The sequence below is a fragment of the Bombus affinis genome, chromosome 6, assembly GCF_024516045.1.
Source record: "Bombus affinis isolate iyBomAffi1 chromosome 6, iyBomAffi1.2, whole genome shotgun sequence".
NCBI lineage: Eukaryota > Metazoa > Arthropoda > Insecta > Hymenoptera > Apidae > Bombus > Bombus affinis.
In genome coordinates, this window is record NC_066349.1 from 5536815 (window position 1) to 5551973 (window position 15159).

The 15159-nt window shown below is 32.8% G+C and overlaps 1 protein-coding gene and 1 long non-coding RNA gene across 6 annotated transcripts in view; one reads left to right on the forward strand and one right to left on the reverse strand.

The window, feature by feature from the left end:
* LOC126917924 (protein kinase C and casein kinase substrate in neurons protein 1) overlaps positions 1-15159 on the forward strand; it is a 58073-nt gene that overhangs the window by 20671 nt on the left and 22243 nt on the right. The window contains exon 1 of one of the 5 annotated variants that reach the window (XM_050725354.1): positions 9871-10160. The exons of the other annotated variants lie outside the window; for them this stretch is intronic. The gene's annotated coding sequence lies outside the window, so the exon portion shown is untranslated. Of the gene's footprint in view, positions 1-9870; positions 10161-15159 lie in introns of those variants that run through there. 5 annotated transcript variants of the gene reach the window in all.
* LOC126917931 (uncharacterized) lies at positions 1076-3383 on the reverse strand. Its single transcript, XR_007711138.1, has 3 exons — positions 3293-3383; positions 2558-2720; positions 1076-1190 (listed from the first exon to the last, which is right to left on the reverse strand). It is a non-coding gene; the product is annotated as an uncharacterized LOC126917931 (long non-coding RNA).

A 15159-nucleotide genomic window follows, 5' to 3' on the forward strand; every position in this document is an offset into this window, starting at 1 on the left:
AGCAAGCAACAATCCTTAAGCAAATTAAATTATATCATACAGTAATCGATTGAAACAGTTAACCCACTTGCTGCTATTGACGCACACGATGGGTATTATTAATTGAATTGAACATCTTCAGATTGTTTGACCTTTCCCTATTTCCATCTTTACTGAAAATTAAAATTAAACATTTTTAACTTAGAAATTCCAATATTTCACGTGTTCTTTTTAATTCTTGAAATTTTTGTATTTGTTTTAACTGTGTATATTTTTTATTTTGATAGAAACAAATCTATATTATCCTTCGATCTTTATTTTTCGACTACGTAGTAAAAGGAGTAATAACAACAATCGTACTTTTATAAAACTTAGAAAATAATGTGCTTTTACTTCAGAAAAGTATCGTTAAGTATAGTCAAGTGTATGGTATCGAACGCGTAACTGTATTTAATCAAATATATTACTCAAAGTATGATCTTATCGACGGACATAATATTCTTCAGAAACATTATTATGCAAACACATAGGCTAACCATAGTGATTCATACATTTTATCGCGTGCGACGTATAACACATAATTTCCATTGACAGTGCTCGTTAATTTTTTCAAGAGAATCTTTTCAATAGAATAATCCATTCATTCGATTCCGTTCACGAATCAATTTTTGTGTTTTACGAATGCTTTGTCTCTTAGTCAATCTTTTTATCAGACGTAACCTTTCATTCGATGTTATTTTTTTTAAATAAATTTATCCTACCCTAATCCAGTCCTATTAACATTGCAAGAGAATATTTAAATTAAAATTCAACTGGTTCTACTTCCTATCTGATCTCCAATTTTCTCTTTATTAACTAAGTATGTATATGACATCTTTTCTTATTAATTAGGAAAATTTTTATCTAAATATGTTTATCAAATTCTTTCGCCTTATGTGAGAAACTTTTTTAATGCAAGAATTGTGACTTGAAGACGTATGTACGCATTCATAGGGAGAAGTTTTTATTTCGCCGCATTCATTTTCTAGATAGATACGAATGTTAGATTCGTTGTACGTTTCCCATGAAACGACTTGGAGCAACTTCCTGTTGAAAAGAGAGAAGCAGATGTGGCCTTCATAAAGCCCTTTTATTGTGTTCCTCAATTCTATTTAACATAAGAATCGCCTCGAATGCTTTATACTGAATACTCTGTTATGGATTTGCTCAATCTGAAAATTATTATACATTTTATTACAACATATGTTTTATCGTCAGAAAGATAGAAATAGGAAAATTCTGATACTCCATTTATTTAAAAAAAAAGGCACAATTATTGCTGAACTTTTTTGAATTTTCCCTGAATATCTACAGATTTTCAATTAATGTTATAGAACTGATTACTATAAAATACTATAGAACTATAAAAAATCTTATAAAAATTCATTCATTGCTAATTTTATGGATTATAGTAATTACTAGATAGTAATTTCGTTATTAGAGTTTCTTAACGACGAAAGAATGCAATCTCTACGAGAGGTATCGCTTTCACCTGTACGTATAATCTCTGTCACTTCCGGAATTGTGTGCATTCTTGTCGTAAGTGGTGCGTTTACGTGCAGAATTAAATTTCAGTTATCATTCTTAGCTTCAAGAACGATGCTATCTAACGTTATTAAACTAGATCATGAATAACGGTGCGAACACGTTGCAATAAGGTGATCGTGTCCCTATAACGTTGCATCTTATGCAACTCGTTTGGATTTCAAAATGCTCTTCCTAACGGTTTCATAGCGATTGTCCTTAATATTATATATCGTGTCGTATAAAACATATACTTTAATTTTTAAAGGAGATACTCCGTGCATTTATTGTTTACTTGTAATACTAAAAATTAGACTTATCATTAAGTGATAAATATTTTGATATTATATCTTTTTTTTTATACGAATTAATTAGATTTAGAGAAATGTGATCGTCACAAACTGTAAATGTAACAAATGCATGAAAAGGGAGAGTAGATTTATGTTTATAAAGATAATAGATTTTTGTTTATAAAGTAAAAATAGAATTGCTTTTTAGCTTGTACATTGCCAAGTATTTCCTCCTGTCAGGAAGGTAGCTAAACTACTGTTTTATTGAATCGTCAACGCCTACTTGCTTAAAGCTGTCGATATTGCGTACGTCAGAAGTCATGTTAATAAAGGACTTTTATTTTAAGAGAACACGAAATAACTAATGGAAATTATTGAACGAACAACTCCTTATTCCCTTCATTTTACAAATGTTACACTATCAATATTGCCAATACTGTCATTTATGTACTTTCGCTACGTTATTTTCAAATATTCCTTTATTTACCGATCAATGTACATTTTGAGAATTATTGAATATATAGTTGTATTTAAATCTACTGCGCTTCTCGAATTTCTATGTTTTTATTTCTATTTTAACAAATAAAAAGACTTTAAGAAAATTTGTTAAGAATAAAGAGTCACATGATTGGATTTAAAATCGTCCAAAGAACACAGCAAGGTTAAAAAAATCTCGCATTCTCTCGTGTAAAAGCGTATCCCTTAAAAACTAAACTTACACTTACACGCAAAATCTATTTTAATTTCAGAGTTCTAAACCCACAGTAACGTGAGTTTATGCACTGGGCGAAAACGTTTCCCTCGGCACTCGCACGGCCCTTTCACAGTCAGAAAAATCATCTTCTTTTTTCTCGTCACCCCATCGTTAAATCCAGCGTTTTCGTGTCACTGTAAAAAAAGAAAAAGCCTTCGACTGACTATCTTTGAACATCTCTATGTATAATACGCGACAAAACCGACGCTACGCGACGCGATAGTATTTATAGAGATTGGAACAATGTACGTCCACGTTATTAATAGCATCGAGTTTCTTCCTTTATCCTGTTAATTGTTCGCAAAGAAAAAAAAAAAAACACAATTTACGGCTATTTTGCATCCTTTTCAATGCATGTAATTGCGAATCATCCCGTTCGAGTACTTTTGACGGGAATTTAAGATACAAAATTAGTCAGAACTAAAATTACATATATTTTGATCGTCAAAAGAGGAGAATATTTTATGGGAAACTAATGGAGTGTAATTTTAAAATAAAATTCTATAATAAAATTAAAATGAATCGACAATCCTAAGACCAATCGGTTGGATCAGGATTCCCCAAACTTTTATGACACGAGACCCACTTTTGAGAACGATAGAATTTGACGACTCACTCGAATATTACGCGAAATGTAGGTAATTGTGAAGATTTGATTGATCAGCAATTTAAAATTGATTTGATATTACGAGCGGAGAAACACTACCTTCACATTTTAATATTTAGCGCAACCCATCCAAAATCATCTTCGCCAGTAGCTCACGAATCTATTGGCTAGATAAATTGGTATGTTCGTTTAATTCTTTAATCTACAAGCTCGCTATATTCAACTCAGCAAAGAATACTCGAGGAAGAAAAGAAAGAATAAGAGAAAACTAGGAATGGACGTAACGCCGCGTGCAATATTAACATCAACGTTTATACAATGCACTGAGACGATGAACGCGCGAGCGCGTAATTTACACTCGTCATTCAGACGGAGTACATCCTCATTAAGCCGATCAGACTGAGTTTGCATGCATTACCTATATGAAGATCGCGGGACGGTTCAGAAGGAGACCGCGCTTGAAATTGGCGAGTGCTCAATCAGGAAGCCACATGGTCAACTTCCGCGAAACATCGAACGCCGAAAAATAAATTATACATACGATGGAATTACCCGCCGTATTTGGAGCGGGAAACATCCCGTTGCCCCGTTCTTTTTCCGCGGCTTTGCTACGGAACAGTTAGATCATAGTTTCTGTTCCATTTGGCGGAACCGAAGTACCATTGTTCAGATATTGTGGATGCCATTTTAATAGTAGAAACACACAGATTTATGAAAATATTCGAACACTTCTACCTAGTGACTATATATTTTGTCTTATATGAAATAACTTGGAATTTCATTATATAGCATTATAATGATGTCTATCATGATTGTATTGGTCAAGTTTAAAACGAATCCAAAAATATATATACAAATCACGAGATATATAATATAAGTATGTATATTATTGTATCTTGCATCTAGAGCTGTTGCACAAACGATTTTCACACTCGTACCTTCACCCTGTGAACCTGTAGTAAAGCTACAAAGTGTCTCATAACAACCATTTCTTTTATGAGATTTACTTAGAGTCGGGGAGGAGTTGTTCTTGTCGTAGAGAAAACGAAGCCTGGTGTGTAGTTCCGTGGTTCGGTCTTTCTCTTTAAAGAGCATTTCAGAACTACAGGTTTCTCTACTTGTGTCGGGGATGTATTTGACATCCAACTACATACTTCTTAGAATGCTGAAATTTGTAAGTTTAATTTTGATATTTATAGTAAGAATGAGGAATTACTAGCTTATTATATAGAACTTAATATAAACACTTCGACTATTATCCACTATTACGATACGTCATAATCCATGTTATGTACTCTCAGGCACAAACGAGTCAATAAATCAGTGCGATATATAATTTAAATAAATTAATTCTTATGTCTTTTCAAAGATGAAGCGCATATCTTGCAAGATGATCAAATTGTATAGCGCGTAAACGTGTCTTCGTGCAACAAAAATCTACGAACCCAAGTTCCTTTCGCGAATGACGATCATTACTGCAGCTTCACACGATGTCGTAAAATGTCCAACACACAGAGTTCGGGCTCTTCTTCTTCTTCTTCGTCTGTGAAAGTTCGTTAACCGTGGACATAGTACGAATCCGTGTATGTAAAGTGCAGAGGTACATAAGCGGTTCTCCTACCATGTGCAATATAATCATCGTCAGATTTATAACAGGATTGAACACAAATAGGGCCTCTCGAACCATCAAGCTACGGCAGTCGAGGAAGCCAACCCCCTTTGTACGCTCTATTGGTAACTTAATCAATAGAGGCAAGAAACGTAGTACGCTTTTTTCTTATACGACGACCCCACTTACAAATTAAAAAGGTGCCAATTGCTGGATTACTAAATGACAAAAATAAAAAGCGACGGAGTAACAAATTCTCTTCTTCCTTTTTTTGGGGGGAATTTTCCTATTAGATTTACTGAATTTTCGATACTGCTATAAGTTATAATTAAAAAAGAAAAAATGGTTTGTTATAGATACTTATAAAGTTACTCGTAAATTAACTAAGTGCCAATTACTAGTGGCAAAAATTATATATCGATAGATCCTTAAATTTGTGTATCGGATTTACTAAAATTATTGATCTAATTATAATTATAATTTATTATAATTATATTAATATATATTATGATAGAAATATTATAAGAAAAGTGTACTATTACTAACATTTCAAAACATTTCCACTAATCTTACATTAGAAAACAAGAGAAGTTTCTATACAAACGTATATAATACAAATATACAAATCAGTACGTATATAAAATACGAAAATTTCATAATAATATTTTCCTCCAAAATAGAGAAATGCTACGGAATAGGAAAGAGTGTATTATTTCTACTGAACAAAACCGGGGAAACCATTTATCTCAATTTCAACAACACGAGCTATTTCGCTGACGAAGATAATTCCCAAATTCGAAGAAAGCGTGCGCCTTCAGCTTACATAACAGTTAGCGAAATGCAACCGAAGCTTAATCAAACTGGACTAACACGCACGTGCTATGGATGCTATAATGCCGGCAATGTTGGTCAGGTTATCCGAAGCCAACTAAATTCGTTACCATAAGCAGTTAGAAAGCTTGTTTCACTCAAAGGTTATTTTCCGCCTTTTTTTTTTTTTTTTTTAATTCACTTTTACGTTCAAATCTACTCCGTCTTATCTATCGTAATAAATCGTTGCACTGATAATAATTTAAGCCTCATAATATGATCACCCGTGTTGCTCTACGACTCACTATTTTTCTGCCATCTGCGAACATGTAACAAAAAATGTTTTAAGCCGTCAAGGTGTCGAGTATGCTACGAATGACTACAAAAAATGTCCGAAAACACTTTGTTTTCATAGCGAAACCAGGCTCACCTTAGGCACCATAAATAGGACCATACGTTGTATTTTTTCATGAAATTGGATTTTACGACAAATTCCAAAAGCATATTACACGATATTTTTACCAACTCGATATTACGTTTAATACTAGGTAGGTAATGGAAATAATATTTCATTCGTTGATACATTTCAGAATATTACATACATGTCAGAAAGAGAGAATTACTGGCAGCGTGTAGTGTTATATATCCAGACACTTTAATAACAGCAAGTCATTCAAACCTCTGCAAAAGAGCAAAATGTTGTATTATGGAAGGCGATATGCAATTTGAACAATTTGCAAATGTACTGACATTATAAACCTAGTATTGAGTTCATATCATAAAATAAAATATCATGTAGTATGCTTTTTTAATTTCCCGCTAAGTTTCCTACACTTTCATGAAGAAAAACAACATATGGTCCTATTTATGTTACCCAAGGTGACCTTGGTTTCGTTCTGAAAACAAAGTATTTTCGGGATTCTTTTTATCGTCATTTGCAGTACACTCGACGCTATTAAAGTACTGTTCAAAACACTTTTTATTACATGACGGCAAATGACAGAAAAAGTGAGTCGCGTTATACGGAACACTCTTGTGTATGTACATAGATTATTACAGAAAGTTATTTGTTTCATAATAATGATATCAACCATGAAATATCTATGAATATATAAGTTTAAGAAAATTATATTTGCATCAGTGTATGTTTAATGAATCTATCAGATAAATTTTCAAGAATCTTGTACTGTTTGATATTTGCCATTAATAATAATCGATGATAGTAGTTGATTTGTGTGATTAGATGGTATTAGGTGGAAATGAGGAAATAAAACTTTTATTAATATAATACAAATTTTAAACAATCGAAGTACAAAAATTTATTACATAATTCATTTATTTCCTATATACATATTTTTCATATAAACTATTCTTGTAATAAAGATTTATATTTTCCAATGATCTTTGACTACATGGCTGTTAAAGTTTGTTTTTATGCCTTACAATATAAAGCTTCGTGATCAAACGATAGCCAGTATGAATAACAAATATCAAGTCTACATGATTCAACAAAAGTTACGTTTATTTAAACAGTTAATTCAGCTTGCTTTACGTCATATTGTAAGGTACGATATATACTGCTATTAATAGTAATCATTGATCAAAGTTCACTATTCTCTTTTAATTATCTCCTTATGCAAATATGGTCGTGTTTTTTAATTTGATAGCCTGTATATTCAGTGATCCGTAAAATTAATTGTCAAGTTAAGACATTAAAACACTGTTATTAGTTATCTTAAATATGAAATAAATATACGTATCTATTTTTATCATTTTCAAAAGATCACATATTCAAATTATATCATTCATAATTGCTTGGAAAAAATTAACCATCCTTGACCGATTTGCAATATAGAGGACGCATATAACGCCGTGGGGTTAATTAGCGGTATTAGCAAATAAATTTTTACGATAAAGGAGTGGTAGTTACGCAGGTTCTCTTCTGTTCTTAATCGATTAGCGGTTAAATCGTGCGCCAGACCTTCGGCCATAACAATGTTGGTTTCGCGCGTGTAACACTGGGGACTCATCGATTCGTCATTTTATTGCTTTGGATCAATTGCGCAGATTGAAGAATCGTGTCATTTGAAATTCAACATTCGATTTAATTCAATGAGTTTTACGTTGTAAATTTTTATAGGAAGTTGTTTTCTTCCAACTTAATCTTGTTGCAATATTTGGATTCCGTTTTTTACCTCATCATAATTTTTTTTGGTTAAGAAATTTCGCAACTATTTGTAGAAGAACGTACTTTATCCTTTTACTAAAAATATTTGCTTCTTCTAAAATTAAGGATTTTGTTTCCTTTTTTCTTTTTATATATATATATATATTTGGAACTTAATTTCTTGAAAGCAATCGTCAATAAAAATTGAAAAGTATTACATTGAATAGATGAATCTTGATGTGATTATATTTTAGAAGTTTGAAAAATTTTAACTTCAATAAGAATTGTTGATAAAGATGTTGGAATAAAAGACAGTAAATATTGCAGCATGTAAAAAAGAGTTACTCAACCGCTTTAACACTTCCATTAGCATCGTAATTATCACTCGTAGTGATAAATGGGTCGAACAGTAGTTTTCAAGTTTCAAATACGTAACGATTAACGACATATTTTCAACTTTACTTTTACTGTGAATAACATACACGTATATGAACACAATTCCACCATTATCGGAAACATGTTTTGATATAAAGAATTAAAAGATGGAGAAATAGGAAGTATCTTGAAATCTTCCGAATGTCATCGCCTAAAAAAAGAATTTCTTTCGATCCACCTTATCTTCCCCGGAAAAAAGCACAAAACTTTTATCTCTCCCCGTTTTTTCTCCGCAAGTACGAATATCAATCTACGACAGCCTGATAAGACCACTCACTTTGCTCCATAAATTTTTAAACACCTCGCGTGTGACTCAGTAAGTCCACAATCATTCTTCCGCAAACGCACAGACTTATACAGGTATTCAGCTTTTAATGCTTATTATATGTTTAAGATTCGTGCTGTATACTAATTTTTTACTAACTACATATTTGTAGAATATCTTTTGTAATTTTTATAATTTGCGTATACATGTCCAAATTTGTTTCAATCTAGTTGACATTCAGATGTTTTCAAAACATCTAGAAAAATCTAGAAAATTGTATCTTCCGCATAACCCGCTCTCAAGATATATGAACTTATAAATTGAAGCGAGCAATACAAGGAATTAGCTAAATTGACTGCTCGGAACTGACCGAGTGTTTTAGAAACGTTGAAAAACTACGTATTAGGATTATGATTATGAGAAATTTTCTTTTTGTGCCTCTGCGGTGTACATCGAGCAACGTTAATGCTGGCAACATGTTGAATCTGAACGTTCATATCTCGATAACAGATGGTGCAAAAGACACGAATTGGAAACGTGTTTTGGAAACGTCTCAATGTCAGCTAGCAAGAGCACGTAATAAAAATACAGTTTCCCGTTAAAAAATTTTAATATGAGCTTCACAGTATATTTCAAAGTTTGACAAGGGTACAGTATATGTACCCGTTGATTTCATGCAACTTTTGTCTGAAACATTTTTTCGTATCATTCGTATTTTTCCATGTGTTTGAACGTTCACGGTTAAACATGACTGTATATATATATATATATATATATATTTATACTGTATACCTATTTATCTATCTATATATATATACATACGATATATAATTGTATATTAAATGCACGCAATATATAATGTTATAATTCTGTGTTATACATACAACGTTAAATCTATGGTAAATATCCAAATGTTAGGTTGTCCGAAAAGTTTATTTCGTTTTATAAGAAAATAATAGATGCACAACATTTTTTGTTTCATAGTATTTTATAGAATTATGTGTAATCCATTTTGTTCTATTGGAACAAATGTAACAGGAATATAAAACAAAAGATGTTACGCATCCATTATTTTCTTATAAAACGAAAAAAAACTTCTACCTACCTAATATTTACCAGTATATGTGATTACCTCCAACCTAATATTTTCAGTGAGTCGCTATATATATTTCACGAAACTAATCTCAAAGTCATTAAAAATCTTTTAAAAACATATGAATTTGCTGGTAGCTAGATGTGATTAAATCGTAGAATACAGTATGAGGTGTTAGCTATTATTATCGTTTCGACTAATTGCATGTCCTTTCTGGCGAACATATAATACAACATCGCGTCGTGTGCGTATTGCTTTTTCCACTCTCGTTGAGCTTCGGAGGTAGTCGAGTTCTGGAGAGAGGAACGTCGTCAGTTCAGTCAGTCGAGTCAGTTTACTTTGAACCGTCGCGTCGTACAGTGTGGATTTCCTTCGCGTTCTCTCAGTCGACGCGTTATTTATAAACTTCGCGTCCGATTCATCAGGCTTTCTCAAACCGACCGAAAGTATGCGATGATTTCAGTGGCGCATTTCAGTGGCGCGTTTCAATGATATCGAACCGGTGCCGTAATTCCGTTCTGTTGGTGTAAATTAAGAAAATTGTTCCGTTTCACGAGGATCGTTGCTCAACCATGCCATCCAGGCAAGGTAAAACTCCTCTCTGTTGTATACTTACTACCGTCTTCTTGTGTATGAATGTATGTACATACTTCGCTGCGCGTGCGACGAACTATCGTGACGAATGGAAACGTGCAAGATTTAATTAGCGTGTCGTTTATGGGGATATAGGGTGTTTCAAGCATAGAATTAATTATTTTAACAGTGTTTTTATACTTGATAAAGTGAATATTTGAAAGTTGTATACTTACTATCGTCTTCTTGATGAATGGAAACGTACAAGATTTAATTGGAAAATTCTTTGCGGGTATAAATATATATAGGGTGATCTAAAAAATCAGTCCCCCGATTTTTCAGATACTTCCGATCGTCGGACAAATGAATGTTTTGAACAATACTTAATCAACTTTCAATCGACTGCAAATTGCAGTATGAAGAACTTTTTAATATTGCAACTTTATAGTCGATTGAAAGTTGATTAACTTTTGTTCAAAACATTCTTTGTCTATCGATTGGAAGTGTTTGAAACATCGGGGGAGGGGGGGGGGACTGATTTTTAGACCATCCTGTGCATAGAGAGGAGTCCAAATATAGAATTAGTTAGTCTGAGGATGTATTTATACTTGATGAATTTAGTGTTTAAAAGTCGTATACTTACTATCATTTTTTTATACACTATTGCCCATGCGACTTTTGATTTGTGGATCTAAAAGCACAGCCGAATAACACGAGAAAGCCGACACGACGTGATTTCTTATAGAAAAATAAAATAATAAAGAATAAAAGTTTCTCATTTTTGGTTTAGTTTTCGAGAAAATTGAGTTTTAAAATTTATCAAGCATACTTGCACATAGCTAATTACTATGATATGGATATGAGTAAACAATCAATAGGATGTTATTGTAGAAGCGAAAGTAGGTAAAACATATGAAATACAATTTTTTCGTTTAACGCTTTATTTTTAAGAAAATAGAATCCGAACATGTTTATATTCGACTTATTTTCACACGTAGAATGACCTCCTGTCTATTATTTAATCCTCTGTAATCCGGAATTAGCCATGTATACTTGATAAATTTTCAAAATCGATTTTCTCATAAACTAACCCGAGAATGAAAAAGTTTTATTCTATATTTCTTTCCTATTTTCCTACAAGGAATCATGTTCTGCACGCTTTTACATGTTATTCGGCCGCATTCTGTATAAGGTGTCCCCACATAGAATTAACTACAGCGATGTACATATTTATATTATGATAAATTTATCGAACGATTCACACGACAGAACAAACACGAACGTAGAAATGCGGAGCATGGCTGTAAAGTGTGCGCACACGGAATGTTCCAAGTATTTACGTATAGGGGAGTGAATCAAGAATACGCTTCGATAACTGAATGCATTGTTATGTGTGCAACATCCTCGCTTATATAGGGTGTTCCAGTAATCCTAATATAATAGGTAAGAGGATGATAGTTAGTTAAGAAAAATATGTCAAAAATGTGGAATAAAATTTGTTCATAAGATGCTTCATTTTCGAAAAAGTGGAATTTGAAAATTAATCAAGTATGTGCTTCAGCCCTGGCGATATTTCTTTACATTTGTATTCGTTTCTAAATGAATTAATATGAAATACGCATACCATGCGTTGCTGAAGGATAATGACGCGTATCAATTCTTCGAAAGCTTGGTTCTAAATTCCAATATAGTGTGCGGATTATGTTCACGCGAGCGAAAATAAAATAGAAAAAGGGGAAATTACACTGTAAGGATGAGGTAGACGCGTCCAGAGACTGCATTTCCTCTGCGAAGGATACAGTTAATTTCGAATGTAGCCTAGTAGAGGAGCATGGCTAGCGGTTTACCATAATTCAACGAGAAAGAAAAACACAGACTCGGATATGCTCCCGGCTTATTTAAAATGCTACCTCCGTAATGGTTGTCGGTCGGTTAGCTTCGTTTTAGAAAGATATTAATTATAGTGCTAATTATTGTAACCGCGTGCAATGCTTATTTATTATTGTATTTAATCGTGGAAATACGATATTCCATTGGATAATGAAAAAATTGCGATTCCTCTGTGTTTAAGAAAGCACAAAATAAAATTCAAATGTTTATCATTTACAATAAAATCATATATCATACTATTATCTGTACTAATTATAATAGATCACACTAATTATTAAATTAATTATCATGGAATATTTCTAATATGTACTAGCTTATGTGAAATAATTATAAAAAGAAGTTATCGTCAATCAATCATAAAACAAATATTTCATCATACACATTAAACGGTACTGTAAAAGTAGTGCAAAAAACATAAGACAGCTTAATATTCATAGATTTTAACAATTCTTTACAAATTAATATCTTAAGAACAAAATTAATCTAAAACTAAAGCGAAAAAGTTAAAGATGTAATTCAAGAATAAAAGTCATTAGATTTCATAAATTCTATAATTAAGTTTAACTCAAAATCGTCCTTATTCGAATAATTCCCATTAATGAAAAGAGAAACGTAGTGTGTAGAAGGTGAAGAGTGGTAAACAGCTAATTATCCAGGTTTTTGAAATACCTCAAAGTTGCTCGAGTGACAAACACACCGCGTATAAGTTGGTAATTTGAGGAAGTTGTAAAGGGACGAGAAGCTTGGCTCGATGAATGCTGCAACACGTTAACCTCCCTGTTTCGTTATTTTCGTATGTTATTACGTGTGCAGACGCGTATTACGGATGCGCTTCGTTACACAGTCGCGCACGCTTGCTCTTCGAATATTCTCCCTTATGCATCTCTTCTTCCTTCTCTCCTCTTTCTCTTTCTTTTTTTTTCTTTTTTCTTTTTATTGCGAACGCAAGCATCCTTTTCGCTTTATATTAAAGACGGTTTTGATTTAATCAAGATCTGAAGAGTATGAAAGATCGTTATTTCAAGTAGTACTGAATAATTGTCTAATCAATAGTGCGTGAAATTCATTTGATTAAGTTTTCTATAATTTAGCAGTTATAATTTAAGTTTTCTATAATTTAGCATTTTCTATAATATAGCAGCAGAACTATCAAAGCGATCGGAGTGAGCAATTTGTAATTTTTCATAGGTATTTTATTATTAGATTTAGAACATCAGTGTTTAATTTCCTGTAGAAATATTACAGATATAGATTACCAGTTTCTAGCATTTCATAGAGATTTTATAGGTTTATCAATCTCTATTTTTCCATAGAAACAAGATCGAATGTTTCTTTCTGAAATTGTTTGTGAACGATATCGTCCAAGTTCGATTCAGGTCGACATTAGCGTTAATCAAGCTCTCACGATGCCCTAATACTGATTATTAACCTTGGCTTTTCTCGACTACGAGTTAATTCGATCATCGCTCATGGAATAATCGCTCCCCCTGTACTAGGGATCTGACCCTGTGTATAGGCAGGGTGATGTTAATTACCAATATCTACAGTGACTTTAACAAGCAAAACATAAAAACATAGCCTCCAAACGATTCGGCAAATGAATAGAACAGTACCGTGGTTTCAAAAGAATTTTCAAATTTTTCTCCGTTATCACAATTTCGCTTGCAAGCGAAATTGTAAACGTTTCGTGGCTGACTGATTCACGTAAATTTCGTCGGAGTACCGGTTAAAATGAGATCTCAGCGACGAGGCAACTTGACTGCCTGGAGATGAAACATGGCACTGAAATTTGTCGGAATCTTTACGCCCCGAATATTTCAAGTCTTTTCCTGTGTCACTCCACTCGCTATTCTCATCCATTTTCCAAGCTTTTGTTGGAATTTCAGTTACCTGAAATTTACTTACTACGCGATGAAAAGAATTCAGAAAACAAGAAGTGGCTCGACAGCCATAAATTGGTATAATAAGACATCGAGCTTTATGAAAAATACTATAATATTCTCATTTAACTCGATAAATTCATATTTACTACTCCTATTCTGGGTTATGATACTCTTCATACGAAATTCACTCCGCGAGCAAGATTTATTTAGTATTTTGTTGTTATTAGTCAAACAAATTTCAACAAGAACCACGCACGTTATTTCATCGATAAAGTCATAAGCTTTGAAATAATACATTATTAACGATAAAGGAAAAGGAAGAAGCAATAATTATCTTTACAACAATATCCTTTTTGAAACGCCAATGAACTTTAGACTTCAATTATAGCGATGCAACTGAAATATGTCACTTTTGATGTAAACCAACAAAAGCAAACATAACGATGCTACAACGGTACAAGTGTCTTCGTGTTAGAATTTTAATTAGCCGGAAACTTATTTAATACTTACGATGAAAGGAATTTGGAAAACAGGAAATGGCTTGGAAGAAGAAGGAGAAAAAGAGAGAGGGATAATTGTAATAATCATGGCTTCTCTATTCAGCCCCTTGGCCAGCGACTCGTGATTTGTCATACTACGGTGCTTCGGGTAATTAAAGGATCGACTAATTAGATGATCTTTATCCTTAGTAGTACTGTGTCTTGTTTAAGCTTTTGAGGCCTTTCCAAAGATTACTCGAAAGTAATTCTATGATTGTTTTAGTTGTGTTCAGTTGAACTTCTATAATATGGTTTGCATCAGATAAAGAATGAAATAAAATTTGCTGTAATTACTTTCATTGCAAGTTGCACGAATAAAGCTGAAAAGAATAGACAACGACTGTAAACGAAGACAGAAATTGGCATAGCTACACAAAGTTGCATACATCCTTCAATTCAAGAGGCTGTCTTCCCGAACAAAAGAGCTTTTTGTCAAGACTTGTTTTACCATCGATCCAGATTCAAATCCTTTCTTTTCGTTCAGAACCCTCGTTCGCGATCTATACACATAAACCCTGTCCTGTACTATTTTCATTCGACGATTTCTCTCTCACATCTTTTTACAGTGCATTACTTCCTGTTCCTCTCTTCTTGTTCATAGAACCTTTACGATAAATCAATGAAAAGAAATTTCGCAAATCATAGATAGTAAATATGGAAAACACGAATTGCGTTGGTTTCATGTGAATTTTTTATTCACGC